The sequence below is a fragment of the Oryx dammah genome, unplaced genomic scaffold (assembly GCF_014754425.2).
Source record: "Oryx dammah isolate SB20612 unplaced genomic scaffold, SCBI_Odam_1.1 HiC_scaffold_11222, whole genome shotgun sequence".
NCBI lineage: Eukaryota > Metazoa > Chordata > Mammalia > Artiodactyla > Bovidae > Oryx > Oryx dammah.
Window position 1 is genome coordinate 344,749 of NW_024080615.1, and position 27,280 is coordinate 372,028.

Here is a 27,280-nt window from a genome sequence, read left to right on the forward strand (position 1 = left end):
ACTTTAATTCAACATTGTACTGAAAGTCCTAAACATTGCTGTAAAGAACAAGAAGTAGAAGTAGTTTTGGAAGGAAACAAAATTTTCCTTATTTATAAATGATGTGATTGTTCACATAGCAAATTCAAAAGAATTCAGAGATGAATTATGAGAATGAAAATGAAGAAGCTCCAGCTAAATGCAACACATGATCCTCAAAAATAGTATTGAGTGAAAGTCATACTCAAAGGAAGACTTACTGTATTACTCCATTTACATACTGTTCAAGAAATTGACAAAACTAAATTATATAATTTAGTGAGATACACATAAGTGATTAAACTATGGAGGAAAAAAGGAGGAAGCAAGTATTACAAAAGTCAGAAAAAGTCATTTCTGGGGAGGTATTTCTAGGTCCACGGAGGGAAAGCAGTGTGATGTGAGATTAGAGAAGGGCCATTAAATATTCTGGGTCTTAGCCTAAGGTCAGTGGGTTTGTCAAACAGCTTTGAACCAGAAAATACTATTTATCTGGCATTTTTCAACAAGACAACTCTGAATGATTTTGGCTCGTGGAAGGACTGAATTGAAAGGAGGGAAGCCAGTTAGGAGACTGCAGTAGTTCAGCTGAATGATGTTGGTGGCTGGATTAGGGGATTGCATTAGTTTTCTATCACTATTTAACAAATTAACACAAACACAAGAGCTTAAGACAACACCATGTATTATTTTCTGTTCTGTCAGACAGAGCCCCATGCAGGTGTTGGCAGGGATTTGGTTCCTCCTGGATGTTCTAAAAACATCTTCCTTGCCTCTTCCAGCTTCTAGAGACTACATGTGTTCCTTGGCTCAAGGTTCCCACCATTCATTTTCAAAAATAGTACTGCTATTGCATCTCTCTCCCTTTCCTTTGGTAGTCACATTTCCCCTTTGACTCTAACTTTAGCTGTGGAAGGCATTCCCCTTTTAAGGACCCATATGACTAGACTGGTTTTGCCTCACTAATATAGGATAATCTCCCCATTTGGGCTTCCCTGGTGTCTCAGAGGGTAAAGCATTTGCCTGCAATGTGGCACACCCGGGTTTGATCCCTGGGTTGGGAAGATCCCCTGGAGAAGGAAACGGCAACCCATTCCAGTATTCTTGCCTGGAAAATCCCATGGATGGAGGAGCCTGGTAGGCTACAGTCCACGGGGTTGCAAAGAGTCTGAAACGACTGAGCAACCTCATTTTCTTTCTTTCCCCATCTCAAGATCCCTAACCTTAATCATCCTGCAAAATCTCTTTAGATACGGTAAAGGCAAGGAATTGCAGGTAACTTATTCACAGGTTCTGGGAATTAGGATATGTATTAATACCATTTAGGACATCTTTGTCTTATTTAGGTCATCTTTGTCTTATTTAGGTCATAGCTGTGGGCTTTTGTTCTGCCTATCACAGAGGTAGACATGCAAATAGACATACTCAAAGTATGAGTCAGGGCACACTCAAGTCTTCACCTGAGTTTGAGAAGCAATCTGGCTGCCTCTGGTAGCCTCTATCTCGTTGCTGAATTAGCTCCCCAACTCACTGTTTATATGATGGTCATCTAAACCTGTAATTATCCTGTGATTAAGACGCCCCATTCTTCAATTCAGGTCTGTACTGAATTTGGTCCTTAGTCCCTATCTTGCTCAGTCCTACTGACTTGTCTCAAGATCAAAGACATTCAGACCAGTTACGTCTCTGATTATACACAATTGCATGATGGTTTTGTAGGCAAAACTGTATCTGCTGTAATAGGAATGGCCATAAATGTATAGCAATCTGATTAGCCAGAGCACTCACTCTGTGATTTCAGCCTATTATTAATAAAGCATTTGCTGTTCATATTGAATTTGATTTATTTTCTAGCAGGAAAAAAATGTATGGCTATTTCAGCTATAAGCCACATTCTTTAATACTGTAAGTAATCAGTTCTAGCTAGTAGGCAATATCTCTCTCCTATCACAGTCCATGATTACTACCTCCTTACCTCTGTCCATTCCCAGTTTTCCTACCAATTCCCTTCTCTATTCTTACTAGGTCTTCCACAAATGTTCCAACAATCTTATGCACAAATTTCCACAAGATGTAAGAGATACACTTCAAAAACTATGCTTTGAGAAGCCAATTCCATATTGGTACGAAGTAAACAACTCTCAAAAAAAAAAAAAAAAAACTCTAACCAAAACAACGCTAAAAAAAAGTCAGTGTTCAGATATTTCCTTCAAAACCCTTGGTAAACAGTAAAGGATTAAAAAAAAATCTCCCTTCAATTTTAGAGTCAAAAGAATACACTAATCAGTAGAAAACAGCCATATTTCTGTTTCTTGCAGACTAAGAAAAAAAGAGGGTGATTAAAATGCAAGATGAATATGCAGCATTTTGGCTTAAAAGATCAAATTAACACCGTCTCTTTGTTACAGTCTTTATTTTTTATGCTTTTCTTAAAATTAGTGCATATGTATGTGTGTGTGCACACGCGTGCAGGTGCACACCAGAGACATCATCGACAGATTCAACGCTTTATCCTCAAATATCATTTCAATACTCTACTCTATGCCTTTAGATCTTTCAGTTGCTATTGATGATGAAAATACTTCATAAATTTGCTTTGAATTTTCCAGACCTCCACTCTAGGATCTGCATTGTATAAACAGGTTTTAGTTTAAATGAAAGTAGGTGACATTATCATGTACAGCAATTGCACTTTGGATCTGTAATTACATCTCCTTCAAGTCCTCTTGACTTTCCACTGTATGTCTCTAAACTTTCTGTGAGCTGCTTGACATTTGATCTGGCATCGTTCAGGCTGCCCTTCCCAGGCTCCACTCTTCAGTGTCTTTAAACTCCTCGCAGCAGTGATGTGACTAGAAATGAACACTGTGCTTTCAGACACAGCCAGCAAGTAGCTCTGAATTTTTTATCATGTTTTCTTCAACCTTCTTCCTCAACTTTTCCCTCTTAGTTATTCCATCTGTCTCTCAGGCTATATGTGTGTTCAGTTGTTCCAGCATCTTTTCTGGAGATTATCAAATGATGATTGCTTTTTTAATCAGCTAACTGTCTCTCTGGCCAAACAATTGTTTAGTATTTGTTTCATTTTGGACAGTTAACCCTCATCAATTGCTTTACATTAATCAATTCAGTCATGCAGCCAACAAAAAATTTATTCCGCTATTCCTATGGACCACTCTTTGTTCTAGGTACATGAGATTCAATGGATGGCAAAAACAAAATCTGCTCCTATATTTGTGCAGGTGATAGTCTGGTGAAGGAGAACTGTGTTATGGAAATGACCCTACAAAAAAAAAAGTAAAATTACAACTGCAAGAAATACCCTGGAAGTACCAGAAACTCTGAGGATATGTGACAGGGACATTCTAAGAAGATGTCTCTCAATAAGTGATGTTTGACCTGAGATCTGGCAGATATGCAAGTATTGACTAAGAGAAGAGATAGGATAGGTATAGTCCAGGGAGTAGGAACAGCTAGGGAGTTGGAGCAGCTTATGAAAACATCCTTTCGAGGCAAGAAGCATGGACTGTTTGAGAGACAGGAGGCCAGTGTGGTTGGTGCTAGCCAGCAAGGGAGTTGGGGTGCCAGACGATGGCAGAGAATCAGGCAGAGGGCAGACAATAGAAGAGCTTACAGGTTCTATAAAACATTTGTTCTTTACTCCAAGACAAGGAAAACCATAGCAGAGCTTCTCCAAGGGAAGGTGACATCATTCAATTTTCATGTCCCCCTTATATTTAGGTATTTACATCCTATTTGGGTATTTTCCTAAATTTAGGTATTTACATCCTTATTTAGGTATTTACGGCTTCCCTGGTGGCCCAGACGGTAAAGCGTCTGCCTGCAATGCGAGAGACCTGGGTCCAATCCCTGGGTGGGTAAGAGTCCCTGGAGAAGGAAATGGCAATTCACGCCAATATTCTTGCCTGGAAAATTCCATGTAGGCTACAGTCCATGGGGTCACAAAGAGTCGGACACAACTGAGCGACTTCACTTTCACTTTCTTAGGTATTTAGGTATCTACATCCTTATTTAGGCTTTATTTAGGTATTTACATCCCAGGGACATGTGTGTGCCATGATGGATAAATGTAAACAGAATAACCCACAGAACCTCAAATAACAGCAGACCTTTTGAATGTACAAAGCAGAGATTCTTAACTGAATTCATAATCTGGTCCCTCCCAAAGAGCTTTCCAGGCAACACCCAGACAACAACTTGAGAGGCTATTTTTGTGCAAACCCATATAATATATATTTTTAAAAGGAGTATTAATGGTCTTTTTAAAACCACTGTTTGAGCAAAATGAAGAGGGCTTAACATGTTAGAGGTTCAGTCTAGAAAGCCTGTAGAGCACACAAATGCTCCTATCTTCATTTCTGCTCAGGTGTCTTTTTTTTTTTTTTTCTCATCAGTCTCCAAAGAAAAAGAAACTGCTTTTGATGTAACACTTCTTGAGTTTTCAAGACAGAGACTTTCAAAGGTGATGGAATAGTCCCTCAGAACCTATTTTGAGCAGGACTCCTGCAGAGGGCCCTGGGAGAGGAGGTAGAAGTTGCTCATGAGAATATAAAATCGTAATGAAGGATTTGGGACATACGAAAGTGTCTAACAATGTGACAATGCATAAAGCTGTTCCAAGGAATCTGATGAACAGCCAGCTTTGAAGGACAATTGTCTTTAAAAAAAAAAATTCAACAGAAATGAGAACCTCAAGTGTCAAGAGGCTGGCACTCAACTTTCACAAGAGTTTACAATCAAGCATTCCCCTGCCCCTGTCCATTTTGTGCTTCAAAATGCATCAACTACATTTTACAAGGCCCTAATTTGCCCTTCATCTCTCTCAGCATCTGTCCATTTCTAAGCAAACTAGGCCATGATTCCTTATGTTCTCCTGTGCCCACAGGCCAGAACAGAGAGTCTAGATAAGCAGGTCCAAAGCAAGGATTCAAGGGTTAAAGGTAAAAAGCAAACCATACACACAAAAAGAAATACATAGATATAAATAGATATAATTACGTTACCACTAGAGATTTAAAATAAGCAAAATATGTCATTGTATTTACATTAAAATACCAAGAAAGTAAGAATAAATACATACAGGCTTTGAGTCTCTATACATTAACTAAATACAAATCTCTCTACACCTGTTCTCTAGAACCTACACAGATCAATAACGAAAACAAATAAAACCACAAGTAACCCCCATCTGCAATATAACTAGATGACAGAGGATGTTACAAATCTTATTTTACCCAGACGTAGTGAAGGAAGAATCTGAAAACTGCAAGTGCCAGCACTGAAGAATTGTTGGAGCTGAGAATCTGCTGGAGAATGCTTGAGAAAGACCAGAAGGCAGCAGGCCTGGCAGTGGCCAAGCACAGATGAAAATCACTGGTGCCTGCAGCCCTGAAATTACAAGACGCTTACCCCTTGGAAGAAAAGTGATGACCAACCTAGAGAGCGTATTCAAAAGCAGAGACATTACTTTGCCGACTAAGGTCCGTCTAGTCGAGGCTATGGTTTTTCCTGTGGTCATGTATGGATGTCAGAGTTGGACTGTGAAGAAGGCTGAGTGCCAAAGAATTGATGCTTTTGAACTGTGGTGTTGGAGAAGACTCTTGAGAGTCCCTTGGACTGCAAGGAGATCCAACCGGTCCATTCTGAAGGAGATCAGCCCTGGGATTTCTTTGGAAGGAATGATGCTAAAGCTGAAGCTCCAGTACTTTGGCCACCTCATGCGAAGAGTTGACTCATTGGAAAAGACTTTGATGTTGGGAGGGATTGGGGGCAGGAGGAGAAGGGGATGACAGAGGATGAGATGGCTGGATGGCATCACTGACTCGATGGACATGAATCTGAGTGAACTCCGGGAGTTGGTGATGGACAGGGAGGCCTAGTGTGCTGTGATTCATGGGGTTGCAAAGAGTCAGACATGACTGACTGAACTGAACTGAACTAAGAAGATGTCATGCTCCGAGAGGATCAACACCGACAAAAGTTGATAATCTGTTGGATCAAGACACCATCAGTGGGGACACAAATGGAGGGGGCTGCCCAGGTGTGGCAGTCTTGGGAAGGTGCCTTTTTGGGAAGATGAGAGATGTTGCTAAAGCCCAGGTGATGAAGCAGAAGGAGGAAGGAAGATTGGGGTCCACTGGAAAAGAACAAGGACATCCTCCCCAATAAAATTTGCCATCTAGTTTTGAAAAGGGCTCTTAACTATATCAATAGAACACAACACTCTTGAACTAAGAAATTAAGTGAGCCTCCCCAAAACCATAACGTTGTCCATACAGAATCATGTGTTGTTACTGATCCAGGAAAATACAAGATCATTCAGAGTTAAAATGGCAGATATCACCCCCAAAGTCACCCTAAGACCTTGGAAATTGAGAATCAAAATATTTCAAAGGGTGGAAATTCTCCCTGTACCCCAAAACTACAAAGTTGAAGAAAAACAAGCAAAACTTCCAACTGAATTAAATATACATAAAAAAGCACTTAGTATATTTTTTAAACAAACAAACAAACTTCTAATCAGAAATAAAAAAAGCTCAGAACAGAAATGGACACAATTTCAAAAGACAATTTAAATAAGAATCAGTTAAATGGGGAATATGGGAACACTATCCCGAGGGAGAAAGCTGGGTCTCAACACCTCAGCCAAGAGACTGTATTTAGCATCACTGATAACCAGCAAATGGACATTCTGAAGCTCAGAGAGTGATGTACTAGGGGAATACAGTATCACCAATGTAGTATTCTTTTCCAAAAAATATTTTACCTGAATCTAATCATGAAGAAATAATCAGACACATCTAGAACACAGGACATTCTCAAAGACCGCTGGCTGGCACTCCCTTCAGGACTGTCAGTGACACAAAAACAAAGGAGGGGAAGTATTCTTCCAGTAAAAGGAGATTAAAGAGATAGAAATAAATTCAGTGTCTGATTCTTTATTAAATCCTGATTTAGAAAGAAATCACCAGTTATAAAGAATATTTTTTGAATAAATGGGGAAATTTAAATATGCTCTGTATTCATATAAATTACGGTAGCAGATATTGTCTGTTACATGTGGCAGTTGTACTGTGATGATGTAGAACAATGTGTGTTTTTTTTTTTTCCTTAGCAGTTACCACCTGGCTGAAGTATCTAGTGGTGTGGCATCATGTTTAGTAAAAACTTTCAAATCGATCAACAAAATCTGAGTGTGGGTAGATGTATGTATGTACACATAGATGGATGGAGTTAAATATAAAACAGGTATGTCAAAATGTTAATAACCAATGAGGGACTTCCCTGGCGCCCCAGGAATTAAGACTCAGTGCTTCCACTGCAGGGAACATGGGTCCAATCCCTCACTGGGGAATTCAGAACTGGAGTGCTGAGTGGTGTGGCCAATAAAATAAATATACTAGGACCTACTGAGGGCTTCCCTGGTGGCTCAGTGGTAAAGAATCTGCCTGTAATGCATGGAATGTGGGTTCAATCCCTGGATCAGGAAGATCCCCTGGAGAAAGAAATGGCAACCCACTCCAGTATTCTTGCCTGGAGAATTTCATGGACAGAGGAGCCTGGCGGGCTGCAGTCTGTGGGATCACAAAAGAGCTGTACATGACTTAATGACTAAACAAGATATATCATCCCCAACAAAAAAGAACCAACTATATAGCACAGAGAACTCTACTCAATGTTCTGTAGTGACTTATATGGGAAAAGAATCTAAAAAAGAGTGGATGTACGTGTGTGTAGCTGATTCACTCTCCTGTATGGCAGAAAGTAATACAACACTGTAAACCAACTATACCCCAATAAAAATTTTAAAGAGAAAGAAAATTGGAAGGCAGTATTTTAAAATGTATGTAATAACTAATGCATTTGGTGTGCTGGGTTAAACATTCTCCCCCCCTCACCCCCTCATTCATTTCTACATGGAAGCTCAGAATGTTACTGTGTTTAACAATAAGGTCTTTGCAGATAATAATTAGTTACATTGAAATGAGGCCATTCTGGATTATGGTGGCCCTAAACCTAATACAGGGCTTCCCTGGTAGCTCAGCATTAAAAAAAAACCAGTAATCTGCCTGCAGTGCAGGGGATGCAGGGGATGTGAATTCGATCTCTGGGTCAGGAAGGTCCCCTGAGAAGGGAATGGTACCCCACTCCACTATTCCTGCCTGGGAAATCCCATGCACAGAGAAGCCTGGTGAGCTACAGTCCATGGGGTCACAAAGAGTTGGCCACTACTGAGCAAGCACACACACACACACACACACACGTTAAACCTAATATGGTCCTTATAAGGAAAGACACACAGGGGAAAAGGCCGCGATGGTGGAAGCAGAGTTCTGAATAATACAGAGGTGCCCAGGGCTGCCAGCGATCACTGAACATTAGGAAGAGGCAAAGAATTTCCCCAGAGCCTTCACGGGGGAGCAGGGCCTGTGGACACCTTGATTTTAGACTTCTACTTTCCAGAACTATGAGAAAATAAGTTTTTGTTGTTTGAGTCACCCAATTTGTGGTAATTAGTTATGCAAGTCCTGGGGAAATTAACATGGTAGGTAAAGCTAAAAATACTTTAGGTAATGCTGCAGGTTTTTCAGTAGGTCGGAAGTATTTCAAAATCAGAAGTAGGGAAAAAATAACAATAAATAAAATTTTAAAAATTTAATTGATTCATAGAACAAAATCAAGGAAATAAATCAACCAAGCTTATCTTCCCAATAAATGTGAGGAGTCCATGCCCCTCAGTGACCTCAAAAAACCTCCTGACCTCCATGTTAAAAAGTGAGCATAATCATCTCTCTCCTCCCTAAATTTATGCCCAAAATCTTGTGTGACTGACTGTGATTATTGTGTAGAAGCCCCAGATGTTCAAAACTGGGGAGGTGGTTGGGAATAACACTGCTGAGCCACAGGAAACGCAGTTGGCCTTCAACAGAAATGAGTGGAGTGAAGGTTCTGGAAAGAGGTTGTTGTTGTTAAGTTGCTCAGTTGCATTGCTCAGTCACATCTGACTCTTTGTGACCCCATGGACTGCAGCATGCCAGGCTTTCTTTGCTCCACCATCTCCAGGAAACAGAATAAAGGGACAAAACAGATCTTCAATTCATAGGAATGATAATATCATCTAATAAGCCAAAATATGAGCAAAGTCAATATTGGGCCTGGTTTGGGACAAACAAACAAAGAAGGTGTTGGCTTTACACAGAAAGGGACGGGCCAGGGGAAGAGAGAGGTTGGAGCTGTCACCAGGCTGTCTGTAGTGTAAGAAGGTTATTGTAGTCTGTGGACTTGGAGCTGGTCTTCTGGGGTTTGCATTCAGGGTGTCTTACTCCGCATTTGTGACTTTAGAAAACCAGGGATAATCATCATACTCATAGGGTTGCTGTAAGAAATGAGTCTTCATAGTGCTAAAAAGCATTTCTGCAACCCAGCATTATGCATGTTTGTGCTGTACATTTTTCTTGGATCTCAGGCCTTGTACATGGCTTTACCTGGTAGTCTCAAACCATGGTAAATGCAGAAGCAGTGATTTCAACAGAGCTTGACTCCAAAATTTTGCAATGATCATGCCCAGTGTTTCAAGGTATGGGGAAAAGAATTCTGTAAACAGTGCAACCATTGTGAAAATTTTATTTTCTCCTTTGAAGATTTTGTAGTTTTCCAATAAGGTAATGCAGATTTGATAATCAGAAAAAATTAAAGAACTAGCCATGTCCCTCTTAATCCTCATATTCCCACTGGAAAAAAAAATGGAGGTGGCAGAGATAGCAATGGGGTGGAAAGATGATTATTTTTGTTTCAAAGAATAAGAAGACCAGTTAAGAAGCAAAAGTGTTCAAATGCCCCATAGCCCCTGCCCTAGTCCTGCCCGGGCAGCTGACACTGGGGCTGGTTGTTCAAGAGGTCAGGGGAAACTTAGTAGAAAACTAGGAAAAAAATGTTTAAATAGACTCAGATTGAATTTAGTGAATTATTCTGATGAAAATACACAGGCTCAAGCAGGAAAGCAAAAGGACGTCGACAAGTCTGGATGTTTATTTAATGCAGATTTATGGACTTCATTACAAAAAAAACATTGATTAATAATAGCTTGATGTGAAAGTTGGACTATAAAGAAAGCTGAGCGCAGAAGAATTGATGCTTTCGAACTGTGGTGTTGGAGAAGACTCTAGAGAGTCCCTTGGACTGCAAGGAGATCCAACCAGTCCATCCTAAAGGAGATCAGTCCTGAATATTCATTGGAAGGACTGATGCTGAATCTGAAGCTCCAGTACTTTGGCCACCTGATGCGAAGAGCTGACTCATTTGAAAAGGCCCTGATGCTAGGAAAGATTGAGGACAGGAGGAGAAGGGGACGACAGAGGATGAGATGGTTGGATGGCATCACCGACACAATGAACATGGGTTTGGGTAAACTGCGGGAGTTGGTGATGGACAAGGAGGCCTGGCGTGCTGCGGTTCATGGGGTTGCAAAGAATTGAACACAACTGAATGACTGAACTGAACTGAACTGAACTTCTAAACAAAAGCCAATGTGTATATAGTTGAAATAAAGTTGATAGAACACGTCAGCAATTGCATTGTCCCAGGTTTCAGAATTCTAGATCCTTAAGTACTTTTTCATAATTTAGTCCAGTTTGGGAACGCATGTACACCCGTGGTGGATTCATGTCAATGTATGGCAAAACCAATACAGAATTGTAAAGTAAAATAAAAAATAAGTAAATAAATAAATAAATAAAAAATAAAAAAATAAAAGGGCACAATGACTAGAGAGGATGGCAGCCAAATATTATTAAAAATATAAATATATGTAATATCTGACCTAACGACTACCATATTGATTGCTAATTTATCTGTGTCTTTATGGAAAAAAATTAAACAAATCCCTGCTTGACACACATGACAGTCACAGATTTTTAGACACTTAGGAATCTCAAGAGGGTTTTAGAGTATATCCAATACAGCTCCCTATGCAAAGTAGGCTTTACAGTATATAACACAAGTGAAGGGTAGTCAGGCCCTCAGATGAGGTCTTCAGATCTTTGTCTGTCCACCTTCACATTATCCAGATCTGTAATTAAAAAAAAAAAAAAAAAGAGCTACCACTTAGCAACCTCTGTGTGCCGGGAACTGTGCAGGGTTTTTGTTTACGTGTTTCAATCCAGCACCTGCTTCTTTTTTCCCCCTTTTATGCCACTTATCACTTATGTAATAGCATTTTTTACTAGTGTGCTTTTTTGTTCACTGTCCACCTTTCCACTGGACTGTAAATTCTTTGAGGGTAAAAATTGTAATAACTTTGCTTGCTGCTATATCTCTAATCCCTTCTACATAGCCTGGAACTCATCAAGTTTTTGTTAAATTAATAAACACAGCTTTGGATTCTTCTCCCAGCTTTAAAATTAACCAGATCTAAAGGTCATTGAGGTGTTCCTCAAAGCTAGTAAATGTCAGCGCCAAGAATCAGGCCCAGCTCCATTTGACCACAGAGGCCTTGACTATCCTTCCAAGCTTCTTGGCCACCCAATTAGTTTAAAGGGAACTTATTAATTAAGCAATTTCAAATTAATGACATGAATTATATCCAATGCCTGCTCCCTCTGCCCAAAGCTAAAAAAGTATGTATTTCAAATCTGAGTTTTATTTTTCTACAAGATGATACTAATGTCATCTCTGGGCTTGGTGTTTTTATAATGCTTTACATTATATATTTCAATGTTTACACATGCTCACCATCCCCAATCATCCCTATGGATGTCTTTTTTCCTCTGACCAAAACCATACACACAATATAAATCAATGATTTGCTGGAATCAGTCTGTACTGGCTCCCAGAACACATTGTTAAATTTTCAGGGAGTTTGTAAGCTGGATGGCAAACCACAGCCATTATTAAAAATTAAACTTACAATAAAATAAATTATATGAAAAATAAATAAAATTTCAGTGGAGAAAAAATAAGCTTTCAAACAAATGGTACTGGAACAACTGGACAACCATGGGCAAAAAGTAGCTTTGACTTAAAACCCATACCATATAAAATATTAACTCAAAATGACTGTGGATTTAAATTTAAAATTTCAATATTTTATAAGAAAACATAGGAGAAACTCTTTAGGATCTAAACCTGGATGAGGAGTCTTTAGACATGACATTAAAGGCAAGATCCATAAAAGAAAGCACTGATAAACTTACCTTCATCAAAATTTAAAATTTTTGTGCCACAAAAGGCCCTTTTAAGAGGATGAAAAGATACGTTACAGACTGGAAGAAAAAACTCGCAAACCACATATCTGACAAAATTCTTCAACAGTAAGGAAACAAAAAATCTGATTAGAAGCTGGGTAGAAGATATAAAGAAGCACTTCATGAAAGAGGTGAGGTGACAAACAAATACATGAAAAGCTGTCTAACATCATTAGCCATTAAGTAATGCAAATTAATATCTCAATAAGATTTCATTATTCAATTATTAAAATAGGTAAAGTGAAAAATAATAACAACACAAAACTTTTGGCAAGGATGTTTGTTTGATCTGTCATATATTCTGGCAGGAAACTAAAATGATACAACCACTTGAGAAAATAATTTCCAAAATAATTTGGAAAAAATTTCTGTACTTTGTCATATGACTCAGCAGTCACACTCGGTCACATCCCAGAAAATTGAAAAATTACAAAAACCTGTACACAAATGTTTATGGGAGCTCTATCCATAACAGTATAAGGCTGGAACAACTCAAACAATCCATCAGTGGGTGAGTGGTTAACCAAACTGGTATATCCCCACAATGGAACACTGCTTAGCAATAAAAAGGAACGATACCTGAAACAAAGTTCAGAGAATTCTGCTTAGTGAAAGAGAGCATCACATTTACATAACCTTTGGTTCTATATTTAAAACATTCTGGACATTGATTGTTATATTAGCAACAGACATGGAGAAGAGACTAAGAATTATGAGAGACAAGGACAGAGTGGTGACAATCTAAAGAGAAAACCCAAGGGAATGCCTTCGTGGTGATGGGACATTTATGCATCTTGAATGTCCTGATGGTTATACAAATCTATACAGGGGATAAAACTGCACACATGCCACAAACATAACACACCGACACACGCCGACACACACCGGCAAATGAATCCATATAAAATGATGATAACTGATCAATCACACCGACAAATGAATCCATATCAAATGATGATAACTGACCAGTGTTTTTAGTCTAGCAGTATCACGTCGTTGCTGTTCAGTTGCCCAGGTGTGTCCAACTCTTTGTGACCCCGTGATTGCGGCATGCCAGGCCTCTCTCTCCCTCACCATCTCCCAGAGTCTGCCCAAGTTCATGTTCATCGTATCAGTGATGCCGTCTAGCCATCTCATCCTCTGATGCCCTCTTATCCTTCTGCCCTCAATCTTTCCCAGCATCAGGGACTTTTTCGATGAGTAATCTGTTTGCATCAGATGACAAAATACTGGAGCTTCAGCTCCAGTAGTATCATACAAGTCTCAGTTTCATGTTCATGATATTGTATTACAGTTATATAAGATGTCAACATTGGGGGAAGCTGGGTGAAGGGTATGTGGGGCTCTACTAATTTTGCAAATTCCAATATGTCTTATAATTACTTCAAAATAAAAGAGTAAACAAAACAAATGCATAAGAAATAAACACTCAAGACAGCAATTTCTAATTGTTTTACAGCATTTTAGTATTAACTCTGTCCTGAAGTTATTTACATCCACCCAGTGTTGGTTGTATTAGTCAGCTCAGGCTACCGTAAGAAAAATGCCAGAGACTGAGCGGCTTCAACAATAGACTTTCCTCAGAGTTCTGGAGGTGGGGGAGCTCAGAATCAAGGAGCTGGGTAGACTTGGTTCCTGGTAAGAGTGCTCTTCCTGGCCTGTAGATGACCGCCTTCCAGCTGAGGCTGTGTCCTTACATGGCAGCGTGCAGGCAAGCTCTGGTGTTTCTTCCCCTTCTAATAGGGACATTAATCCTACCATGGGAGCCCTATCCTCATGACGTCATCTAAAGTTAATTACCTCCCAAAGTCGTCAGCTACAAATACTATCACACTGGGAGTTAGGTCTTCAACATACAAATTCTAAGGGGATACAAACATTCAGTCCCTAACAATGGAAGCATCATACAAGTTCTGCTATCATGTCTCTCTTCCCTACTCTGCATTCAGTGACATCTCACTGGTGACTGGAATCCAGCCATATAATAGTATTTATATCATAGAAATAAGTACAAACTATAAACCAGAATTTGGTTTATTGTACTGCTAATTGCAAAACAAGTAGAATAGTGGAGACAATGTTAATATTGTAAATTAAGCCTTAAAGTGTGCTGTGTCTATAAACCATTATGTCATGAAGAGCATCAAATTGATAAGCCAGTCTTCTATTATTTGAAAATTGTTGTTTGATTCAGCAAAGAAGTTGCTCACAATTCGATTCATCAAAGAAGTTTGTCATGAGTGAGAAAAGTTTCAACATTGGTCTTTTTTGTTTCACTTTCTTCTTCTTGAAGTGAAAGTGAAACTGTTAGTCACTCAGTGGTGTCTGACTCTGTGACCCCATGGACTGTAGCCCTTCAGGCTTCTCTGTCCATGAAATTCTCCAGGCAAGAATACTGTGCTGCTGCTAAGTCACTTCAGTCATGTCCAACTCTGTGCAACCCCATAGACAGCAGCCCACCAGGCTCCCCCGTCCCTAGGATTCTCCAGGCAAGAACACTGGAGTGGGTTGCCATTTCCTTCTCCAATACTGTAGTGGGTAGTTATTCCCTTCTCCAGGGGATCATCTCTTCCCGACCCAGGGATTGAACCTGGGTCTCCTGCATTGCAGGCAGATTCTTTACCCTCTGAGCCACCAAGGAAGCCCTTTCTTCTCATTAAGTAACCAAAAATAGCAATTACGTTCATGTTGGACTATACACATTCATTAATTGCAATTGTAGATTGGCTACAGACACAAGAAATTTTTAAAATTAATTAATTTATTTTAATTGGAGGCTAATTACTTTGCACTTTTGTGGTGGTTTTTGCCATACATCGACATGAATCAGCCACAGATGCACATGTATACCCCATCCTTAAACCTCTTCCCACCTCCTTCCCCACCCATCCTTCTGGGCTGTCTCAGAGCACCGGCTTTGAGTGCCCTGCTTCATTCATTGAACTTGCACTGGCCATCTATTTTACATATGGTAATATACATGTTTCAATACTATTCTCTCAAATCATCCCACACGCTTCTTCTCCCACGTAGTCCAAAAGTCTGTTCTTTACATCTTTGTCTCTTTTGCTGTCTTGTAGGGTCATCATTATCGTCTTTCTAAATTCCATATATATATGCGTTAATATACTATATTGGTGTTTCTCTTTCTGACTTACTTCATTCTGTATAATAGGCTCCAGTTTCATCCACCTCATTAGAACTGACTCAAATGTGTTCTTTTTTTATAGGTGAGTAATATTTCATTGTGTATATGTACCACAGCTTTCTTAGCCATTCATCTGCTGATGGACATCCAGGTTGCTTCCATGTCCTATCTATTGTAAATAGCAGACACAAGAATTTTGCAAAAATCAAAGAAAGCATTCTGTGAGGATCAATTTGCTATATGAAATTAACAACAAAAAATATTGCACATTTGTATTTTATTAGTAGTAGTACTCTTGCCTGGAAAATCCCATGGGCAGAGTAGCCTGGAAGGCTGCAGTCCATGGGGTCGCTGAGGGTCAGACACGATTGAGCGACTTCACTTTCACTTTTCACTTTCATGCATTGGAGAAGGAAATGGCAACCCACTTCAGTGTTCTTGCCTGGAGAATCCCAGGGACGGCGGAGCCTGGTGGGCTGCCGTCTATGGGGTCGCACAGAGTCGGACACGACTGAAGTGACTTAGCAGCAGCAGCAGCAGCAGCAGTAGTGGTGGTATTTTATTGTATCTAAAGTGTATACTGCCATCACATCAATAAAATTCACAATAAGCTTAAGCATGTACATATTCACATTTTAAAAGGGAGATGGGGGGTTCAGGATTGGGGGGAACATGTGTATAACTGTGGCTGATTCATGTTTATGTATGGCAAAAACCATCACAATATTGTAAAGTGGTTCAGTTCAGTTGCTCAGTCATGTCTGACTCTTTGAGACCCCATGAACTGCAGCATACCAGGCTTCCCTGTCCATTGCGAACTCCCAGAGCTTGATCAAACTCATGTCCATCAAGTCGGTGATGCTGTCCAGCTATCTCATCCTCTGTTGTCCCCTTCTCCTCTGGCCTTCAATCCTTCCCAGCATCAGGGTCTTTTCCAATGAGTCAGTTCTTCACATCAGGGGGCCAAAGTATCAGAGTTTCAGCTTCAGTATCAATCCTTCCAACGAACATTCAGGACTGATTTCCTTTAGGATTGACTGGATGGATCTCCTTGCTGTCCAAGGAATTCTCAAAAGTTATCTCCAACACCACAGTTCAAAAGCATCAATCCTTCAGTGCTCAGCTTTCTTTATAGTCTGACTCTCACATCCATACGTGACTACTGGGAAAACCATAGCTTTGACTAGACAGGCCTTTGTCGGCAATGTAATGTCTCTGCTTTTTAATATGCTGTCTAGGTTGTCATAGCTTTTCTTTCAAGGAGCAAGCATCTTTTAATTTCATGGCTGCAGTCACCATCTGCAGTGATTTTGGAGCCCAAGAAAATAAAGTTTCACTGTTTGCATTGTTTCCCCATCTATTTGCCATGAAGTGATGGGACCAGATGCTGTGATCTTAGTTTTCTGAATGTTGAATTTTAAGCCAACTTCTTCACTCTCCTCTTTCACTTTCATCAAGAAGCTCTTTAGTTCTTTGCTTTCTGCTATAAGGGTGGTGTCATCTGCGTATCTGAGGTGACTGATATTTCTCCTGGCAATCTTGATTCCAGCTTGTGCTTCATCCAGCCTGGCATTCTTCATGATGCCCTCTGCATATAAGTTGAATAATCAGGGTGACAATATACAGCCTTGACATACTCCTTTCCTGATTTGGAACCAGTCTGTTGTTCCATGACCAGTTCTAACTGTTGCTTCTTGAATTGCATACAGATTTTTCAGGGGGCAGGTGAGGTGATCTGGTATTCCCATCCCTTTAAGGATTTTCCACAATTTATTGTGATCCACAAAGTCAAAGGGTTTGGCGTAGTCAATAAAACAGAAGTAAATATTTTTCTGGAACTCTCTTGATTTTTCGATGATCCAACAGATGTTGGCAATTTGATCTCTGGTTCCTCTGCCTTTTCTAAAAGTAGTTATTACTCAATTAAAACTAATTATCAAAAATTATGTTAAAAAGAGAGAGAGCTAGTGTGTAAACATTTGCTGGCATAACACTATTTATTTACGGGCATAAGTCCAATCCTCTCTCTTTGTTCTTACTTCAGTGAAGAAATCCCCACTCCCCTTTAAAGCACAGATATAGGTTAATTGTGCCACATTTTTACCTTCTGTTTCTGGGAGATTGATATGACCCCTGTATGTTCAGATTTGTGTGTTCAGAATCAGTGACCTTCTACCACTGCAAACCCGGTTGACTCTTCAGGAGGACGCTTTAGTTTCTCCTATGAAGAGACCCTTAGAATGGGCTGGTAAGTTCCACTTTGCTTTCAGCTTAGATTCCAGATTTACAAGTTTTCTAGTGTTTTTTCCATTTCTTATGGTATAACAAAATCTGAAGGCAAGATTTCTTTCTAGCAGATGGTTCATGGGATTAGTCACTTTGGGTCTTTACCTACTAAATGTTTTACACTCACTGTCCCTTGGCTGTGACAAATACTGGCCTAAGATCAACATCCCAGCTGATTTGCTGTTTGATTCCATGTAGTATAGTTAGACTTTCAGGCTCAGTGCTTCCGCTTATTCTGGAAAGTCCTTCATCCCAATTCCAGTGCCCAGCATCCTTTCTTCTACTGAGGATTCAGTTCAGCCACCTCCTCCCTTGTCTTTCCTTTCCAAATTCATTCAGTATGGAAAAATACACGTCTTTTTCTCTGAATCCCCCCAGAATGTAGCCAAACCTTTCTTCTGATTTCTTCTCCCTCATATTGCTGTCGCATATTCTGTGGTTATGTCACAGGTTTCTATTATCTCCTTAAGGACAAGGCTCTTTTTTAATTTACTTCTAAATTTCACCATGGTGGCTAGTTTAATGCCTGTGCATAGTAAGGACTATAAATGATAATGAAGAGAAAAAATAGATCTAAGATATATAAAATGACTATCTCAGTGCCTAGCTAATGGTGGCTGCTCAATAAATGGTGTATGTGTGTGTATAAAATACACATATAACATAAATATGTGGTATATATTATTACCATTGCTGGCACTACCATTGTTGTTGTTGTTTAGCTGCTAACTCATATCTGACCCTTCCCAGCCCCATGGACTATAGCCCACCAGGCTTCTCTGTCCTTGGAATTTCCCAGGCAGGAATACTGGAGTGGGTTGCCATTTTCTTCTCCAGGGGATCTTTCCAACCCAGGGATCAAACACTTGCCTTCTGCATTGGCAGGTGGGTTCTTTACTACTGAGCTATCAGGAAAGCCCAGCACTATCATTGCCATATGACTATTAACTGATACAGATTCAGGTTTCAGTGAAAGCACCTATGAATTTTCTAGTGCAGTGTAGGGTAAGAGCTGGGGCCTGTAAGTCAGGAGTTAGAAGATGCTAGTTTTCATCTCATTTCTCCCCAGTGTTCATGGCCTTGGGGTAATCAACCTCCTTGGGCTCAGTTCCTTCAAGTGCAAAATACGTTTGTGAATGCAAGAAGGTTGAGCCTCTTAGAAGCACTAAGGTCTGTACCTGCACAATATCATGTGGTAAGTTCCCTTGGGTGAGCTGGGCTCTCAGGGACAGGCAGCACCCTCACCAATGGGCTAAACCCTCACCAATGGACTAAGGACCCTTTGGCAAAGTGTTTTGGTGATGTGCAGAGATCCCCCGACATTCTGCTTGTCGATTTTACTGGCTGGATAAGGACTATTTCCTTCTTCAGTTTGTGATCATAGTGAGAAGTTGAAAAAAAGAGTTTTGGAGGTGACGTATCTAATCGTTTTTCTCTTGGCAAGTTACTGTGGGGGAATGCCTCTCAAGTGGATCACTCTGATGACAAGGCACTGATGCATCCTCCCTGCTGACCCCATGTGACACAGGCCTGGGGACCTCAGTTATAGAGGCAGGAACACAGAAGCCCAGAATGATCATGTGTCACAGCTGGGAGACGCCTGTCTAGTCCAAGCATTTGATCTCACACATGAGGAAACTGGAGCTCGGAGGGACCAAAGGACTCCTTCAAGGTCACAGAGCTAGTTAGTGAAAGAACCTGGAAGCGCACCTCCTAGGGTCCCAGCCCACAGCTTCTGCTCCCACTCCAGTCCCACTCACCGTGGGCCAGCATCACAGCCTGCAAGGATCAACTCTGATGCCAAAGTGAGATCCAAACAGACACACAATGTCTTCTCCCCTGCTCTCCCAGTTCTCAAATAAAATCTGACTGTTGGAGAGAGTTGGAGTTGGCTTTGGGAAAAACTAATTCTGATTCTTAACTCCCATGAGAACAGTGAAGATTTTTGTCTCTAATGTACACGGCATCCCATCCTGGATGTGATTAGTAGGGAGCGGTAAGTAACTGGTGCCTCAGAGGCCCTCTTCCTTTTCTGGCTGAGCACAGACCCAGAAACACCCCTCAGGATGTGGCTTATAAGAAACAGTGGATATGTTTCCTAGACTATATCTGTCTAGACTCAGATGGCAGCTGCTAGGCCATGAGCTCTAGAGAAGAAGCAGTCCAAGCATCAACCTGGCACAAGGCCTGGCAGATGGAAGACATTCAGTATGTTGGTTGGATGAGTCCAAAAACTGTCACTCATGCTGGTGACCACAATGTCACAGGATATTCAGTAGAATACGAAATGGCTCAGTAATAGTTGCCCTTTAACAAATGAAGATGAGGTTGAAAATGAATCATCTGAGCTTATGGTTCTTGATATGTTTTTGGAGTAAGGAAATCAGACATATACTTTGTCAGAATCACTGTAGTGGAAATAGTTACTCGGGTGGAAGGGAAGGAGAGTAAGAAGTATATTCTTATTTATCATCTTATTTAACTACTGTTAGCATATATTCTTATTTTAATAGTTTTGTTTCTCTCTTTTCTCACTCATTAGCAACTCAGGATGACCTGGACTTTCTGACATTGGAATCTGGCACCATTCTGTAATTCTGTGCTCTGGAGCTTGATATGAGAGTTACAGCTGTCATTCACTCTCTCTCTCTCTTTCTTACTGGCCAGTTTTCTTTCTTTGGAGGGAAGCTAGTTCTGTGGAGAGAAATCAGGGAGCTGACTGTTAAGGTAGGATGAGCTTACAGGAGTCAGAAAGTCTCCTGAGGCAGAGACCTCTAAGTCCCACTCCGTGTCCCCTTGCTGGCCCAAATTCCCGTAGGATGGGATAATGTGGCCAAGTTACAATCAATAAAATGTGGGAGGAAGTGTCATGAGGGTACTTCCTGGCCCCCACAGGCACTTGGAACAAACTTCTAGCTCTCTCCTTTTTTTCTTTTTTAAAGTTTATTTTATTGACGTGTAGTTGATTTACAATGTTGTGTTAGTTTCTGGTATACAACAAAATGATTCAGTTATATATGTATATATGTGTGTGTGTATATATTTTAAAATATTCTTTTCCATTATGATTTATTGTAGGTTATTGAATGTAGTTCCCTGTGCTATACAGTAGAACCTTGTTGTTTATCTGTTCTCTATATAAGAGCTTGCATCTGCTAATCACAGAATCCCAATCCATCCCTCTCCCATCACTCTCCGCCTTGGCAACCACAAGTCTGTTCTCAGTGTCTCTGTTAGCACCCTCTTTTCCTGACACAGCAAGCTTGCAGGCTACAGGATAGAAAAGGGTTGTCTGACTCATCTCGGACTTTGAGTGCAGAATAAACCTCAGTGTTAGGTTTATTTGTTAGGTTTGTTACTGAAGCATAGTCTATCCTGATCTTTCCTCTGATTTATCATGCCCATTTCATCTGAGGATGACAAGTTGGAGGTGGGGGGCGGGCAGGATGCAGGACAGGAGGCTTCTGTGAATTCAACATTTTGCATTTGTTTAGAGATCCTCTTCTGTTTATCCGATCCTGTTATCGCAAATTCAGACCGACTGAATGACTGAACAACAATTCCTGTTATCCTGCTTAGAAATATGAATGTGTCTCACAGGATAGAGGGATTTGAGGGGAATTTATACACAAGCCCAAATTTTCTCTTTTGGTCCTAGTTTCCCCCGTGTTCCTTTTTTTTGCTAAAAAACAAAAACAAACAAACAAAAAACAAACCTATTATAAGATAAAAGACAAACTTTCTGGAGATTTAAATATTTCAGATGGTAAACTTTCAATAATTTTATAGCTTTTTAATCATCATGCTCTTTTAGCTTTAACAATCTCTCATTTAAAATTGCTAATTTTCCTTAAGAAAACAGGGGAAACGCTTCATGACATTGATCTTGGCAGTGATTTCACAGACCTGACATCAAAAACATTGGCAACAAAAGCGAAAATAGACAAGTGGAACTACATCAAACTAAAAAATCTTCTGCAGAGTAAAGAAAACAATCCTATCTCCCATCTCATTGTCTTTTTTCCTACTGAAACTTTTTCATCCCCACTATTTCCTTCTGAATTACATAACCTGATGAATTGGAGAAGGAAATGGCAACCCACTCCAGTATTCTTGCCTGGAAAATCCCATGGACAGAGAAGCAAATGTGCATATTAATTCTGGGTCTTCATGTCCTGTTCTTAGCTGACATAAATGAAGGAAATGCAGGAAGAGAAGATACCAATTAAATCATTTACCTCTCCTCTCCCAAGAGACTTTTAAATTCGATATTGCAAGGCAAAGAAATCAAACTCCCTTGCCATTGACCAAGTCATATTAAAGCCCTAGATTGCCACCTGGTAGATATTGCTTGACTGCTCAAAATTATAGATTTAGGTCTCTACAAAAAAGGCATCTATTTCTGCAAGAAGAAGAATAGTTCCTCAGTTAAGTGTTGGTTCAGTTATGAGCTGACCAAGTACTCCCACATATCATGTCTGTGTCAGCTAAAGCAGGGACTCCAGTGTCCCTCACAGGGCAAAGGTTCACAGTACAGATATCCACTTCACAGTCCCCAGCTGTACAACATCAATTCCTGTAATGGCAGTTGTTCGGAATGTTGTAATTAAGCCATCATTAATTGGGTCCTAAAACATTCTTATCACCACTAATGTGGTGTCATCACCAAAATACTGCCAATGAATCATCAAATGCATTGAAAACAAAATGTGAAGATGATGATGATGACTATAGTAATTTGTAATCCAGCCTTGATGCAGGTAACATGCATACCTGGTTTTGAATCCATTGTACTGAGATTAAACATGCATGCTGCATGTTTCCAAGCTATGTTTTAGAAAGATAGCATTTAATGAGTATATAAGGTTACCATATTTTTCAATCAAAAATAATACCACCTGAGTTTCAGACTACAACATCTGAAATAAAAAGCTAATTGTCTTCTTGAAAAAATAAAGTTGCAGGTTAACTTGAAATAGCCATTGAAATAAATGTCTAGGTTCAAGATGGAGCTACTCCTGCCTGGTATGCCAGGTCAGCAAACTGATACAGGTAACTTTCAAGTCCCGAGAAAAGTTTCATTTGACCAGAAACACAGTGTATCCTGTCAACCAATCCCCACATGCCAAGCCAATTCAGGATTCTATATGTATATCCTTTTTCCTTATTCATTTTCTCTTCTTTATTTCTTATTCTTTATCCTATAAAGCATCCTGCCTTCCAGCCCGTTATGAAGTTCTCTGGACCCTGGCAAAAGGAGACTGCTTGCTTCATGAAGTGTTAAATAAAGTTTGTTTGTATCATCTAAATTGTCTTTAATTATTTTAAGAGAGCTTAATCTCTACTTATTTCCTGCCACATGATAGAGAAAATGTCTTTAAAGCTACAAGATACAGTTTCTAAGTCAGAATTATTTATATTATAATCAACCTAGATATATAAAATATTATTCATCCTAAACTTCAGTTAACGTCTAATAAAAAAGGCAAATTCATTTTTCTGGAATTGAGCTGCAGACGAATAGATAAGAAAGCTGTGGTACATATACACAGTGGAATATTACTCAGCCATTAAAAAGAATACATTTGAATCAGTTCTAATGAGGTGGATGAAACTGGAGCCTATTATACAGAGTGAAGTAAGCCAGAAAGAAAAACACCAGTACAGTATTTAATGCATATATATGGAATTTAGAAAGATGGTAACGATAACCCTATATGCGAGACAGCAAAAGAGACACAGATGTATAGAACAGTCTTTTGGACTCTGTGGGAGAGGGAGAGCGTGGGATGATTTGGGAGAATAGCACTTAAACCTGTATATTATCATATGTGAAATGAATCACCAGTCCAGGTTCGATGCGTGAGACAGGGTGCTCGGGGCTGATGCACTGGGATGACCCAGAGGGATGGGATGAGGAGGGAGGTGGGAGGGGGTTTCAGGATGGGGAACACATGTACACCTGTGGCAGATTCATGTCAATATATGGCAAAAGCACTACAATATTGTAAAGTAATTAGCCTCCAATAAAATAAATAAATTTACATTTTAAAAAGGCAAATTCAGGAATTCTGCACATGATTTCATTTTTACTCTCATTACTCTCTTGCTAATAAACGTGTGTGTGTGCGCGCGCGCGTTCAGTCATGTCCGACACTTTGTGACTCCACTGACTGTAGCCTGCCAGGCTCCTCTCTCCATGGGATTATTCTGGCAAGACTATTGGAGTGGGTTGCCATTTCCTTCTCTAGGAGATCTTCCTGACCCAGGGAATGAATGCAGGTCTCCTTTATCTTCTGGATTGTCAGGAGACAATTCTTTACTACTAAGCATCTGGGAAGCTCTGTTGCTAATAAATACAGTTATGAATTTTAATTGTTCCCCAAGGTTAGAATCATGGATAATTGAGTAAGCAAAACTGTGTCTGAGTTTGGATCAATATTCTATAGGCCTAGAATTTCATAAGCAGAACTGGACTCAGGTAGCACTTCAGAAATCAGGTCCCCCCAAAACCGAGTTCCCCTGACAAGTATGATTAACCTCTCTATCCAAAACCTAATTGCCTTTCTTGTCTGGCTCCTGTTCCCCTCAGGATTGAGAAGCATCAAAGAAAAAGGGAGATTGAAATTGGACAGGACTCTGTGAGTCCCTCCCATGTACAAAAGCCCCTGTGTATCCCCCACCTTTTCTTGTTTGTAGAAAAAGATTCTACTCTCCTATACCTTCCTTGAGTTTCAAACAGCAGACTCAAATGGTTAGTAATTGGAGAAATGATGATATGCAGAAACAAAGGAAAAGCAATTAAGAAAGATAGCTTGAACAATAGTTCAGTGATAGGACAGTCTTCCTCAAGGAATATACACAGTAATCAGATGCATACCTTTGGGTTGTTATGCAGAAACAAAGACCCCTGACCAGGTACAGGATGGTGATTATATACTGACCTCAATCTGGTTGGAACCTGAAAGTTGATGATTGAGATTCCTGAAATACCACCTTGTCACCTAACCACCACCACCCAATCAAAGGAAATGCATGCACCCTGCAACCCTCACTCCAAATATTGCATTTTAAAACCCTTCCCTGAAAACCACAGGGGAGTTTGGGTCTTTTGAGCGTGAGCTACCAGTTCTCCTTGCTTGGTGCACTGCAAATAGACACTGTACTTTCCTTCACTGCAACTTTGTGTCAATCGATTGGTTATGCTGGGTAGCAGGCAGGTGAACCCAAGTTTAATTCACTAACACTTCCACACACTAATTCATATCTACTTAATTTTGTAATTTGGTAGGAGACCAACCTATCCATTCAGGGATAGGCACACCCATTTGAAAATAGTTGTTAACATGTTCAGAAAAATGTATGTGTGCTTATCCTTAAGTACATCAAATGCACCATTAAATTTAGACACAAAAATGAAAAATCTGAAATCACTTAAATTCCTAGGTAAAGTCATTTAAAATATTAAAACTAAACAACTTAAACTTTTTATCATCCACAAACCATTCTGGTCCACTCTTGCAAAAAAGCTCACAAGGCAATTTGGGTTGGAGGCATTTTTCTTCTTTAACTCTTCCAAGTGCAGCTTTGAATTAGCATGTTCAATAAAGCAAGTAACACTTCCACTTGATTGCTTGAAACCATTCTTGACCCTCATTTCATTCTAGTTGGAGGTAATTACTTGCTGCTAATGCAAAGTGCTAAAGACAGCCTTAAATTCTGTTGAATTATTATGTAGACTGGGAATCAGACCTCTCCAATTTTTCTCTTAAAACAGCACCATAACTCTGATTTCTACTTTGTCAGACTCAAAAGTCAACCTATTTTGAGTGAAAACTTTTTACTTAAAATAAGATATTGATCTTGGACCTGGTGGAAGAAATGGGTGAAATTCTTTGGAAATGAAGTCAGGAGTGAATGTCAGTAATAGGAGAGGTGAAGTATATACTTTCAGGATCTAATATACATCAGCTCTTATCCTTTTTTTTTTTTCAAATCTGGGTACTGAAAATACAAGACTGTGTAGGCAATCTAAGTAGCAACTCCAGATGTAACCAGAGTCACTAGATAATTTTGTTGTTTTATCTGAGTTTAGATGAAAACTCTGAATATCAACTCATTTAAATTCAAATCAATCACTGCTGTATACTAAGAAGTCATCTCTGGATTAATAGTATTTACGGTAAAACAGAACAGGGTTTCTCTTTGCCACATTCCTGGAATCAATAAAAAAACAACAATAAAAGGCATTTTTTTCTGTGAATACCTAAATGACTTCATAACCATCACTCCACTCAAGAAAAATGATTCTTATAGCACAGTGAGGGGGAGAGAATGCTTGGCTTCTATTAAGACTAATGGAGATTGGGATGCAAAGTTCACTGTCAGGAAAGAAGCAGTTGCCACGATCCTGGAGAACTGGAGGAAAATTTACTAGTTAGTTCTTCCTAAACCAAGAAGCTTGTTGTTTTACTCTCCTTCCTTCATGAAAAGTAAAGCACAGGATCATATATATACCTAACAAGGGTAAATGAAATATCTTCCAAAATTAAAAAAGATGACAAATGCGATAACATTAACCTTAAATATATGGGGTTGTGCATTCTTTACTTAAATATGTAAGTCTAGAAAATGTCAAAAACATCACACTTGAAAAATTGGGACTGGCGGGAGATGATTTATCGACTCCGTTCCTCCGGGAAGGGCAGGCCCCAAGCGCATTTCCTATGGCAGCTCTACTATTTTCCACTTTTTAAAATTATGCTTCTGGTCTAATCAAAATACTGCTTTGACACAGACTTTTTAATCTTCCTTTTTTTCTTCCACAAAATCACCTCAGGTACCACAAATCCACTTTATTGGAAACCATAATCTTATACTTAAAGAACAACTCAGTGTTAACCCCGGGCCCTCTGGACACATTTAATCAGGTTTAGGTGAGTCCTGAAATCTTAGAATGCCTGATGGGGCTCGAGTCAGTAAGGATTTTACAGACCCTCTCTGTGTAAGGCCCACACCCCAGCCACGTTACCCTGTGACTGGCATGGCCCTGGCACTTCTGCTGAGTTAGGAGAGAATCCGGCCAGTCCCGGTTTCCCAGGAGAACCACTCCAAGCTGGGCCCAAGCTGCCCAGCATCCCCAAGGCAGGAGCAGCACCATCTGTCTTGAGCTTCCAGGTCTTTTTTTTTTTTTTTTCCCCAATATCATCAGATATTCGCCTAAATTGGTTTTCCTCAATTTGCTAAGCTTCAAATGCAAGGAAAAGACAATTTTTCCTCAGGTGAATTCTGGGGAGAAAAAGCTATAACTTCAGATCCAATGCTGATCTGAAAACAAACGCTGAGGAAGACAAACTAGGGTAAAGGAGCAGAGAGCAATTTCCAAGGAAAATCAGCATCGTTAGGCTGATGCTAAAATCTCCTGTGAACCTTAAAGCCTGCCCTTAATGAAGGAAGCTGCTTTCTAGGGAATGTGCTAGCTTACACCCACAAATGAATTCATTTGGAAGGATGGTTTTTCAATTTACAGTTCACTCATTCATTCATTTGTTGGTCAGTGAGTACA

General features: G+C 39.9%; 1 pseudogene; it reads left to right on the forward strand.

Moving 5' to 3' along the window:
* The first annotated feature begins 21,909 nt into the window (after window positions 1–21,909).
* Window positions 21,910–22,459, forward strand: LOC120861066 (annotated as a pseudogene).
* The last annotated feature ends 4,821 nt before the right edge of the window (window positions 22,460–27,280 follow it).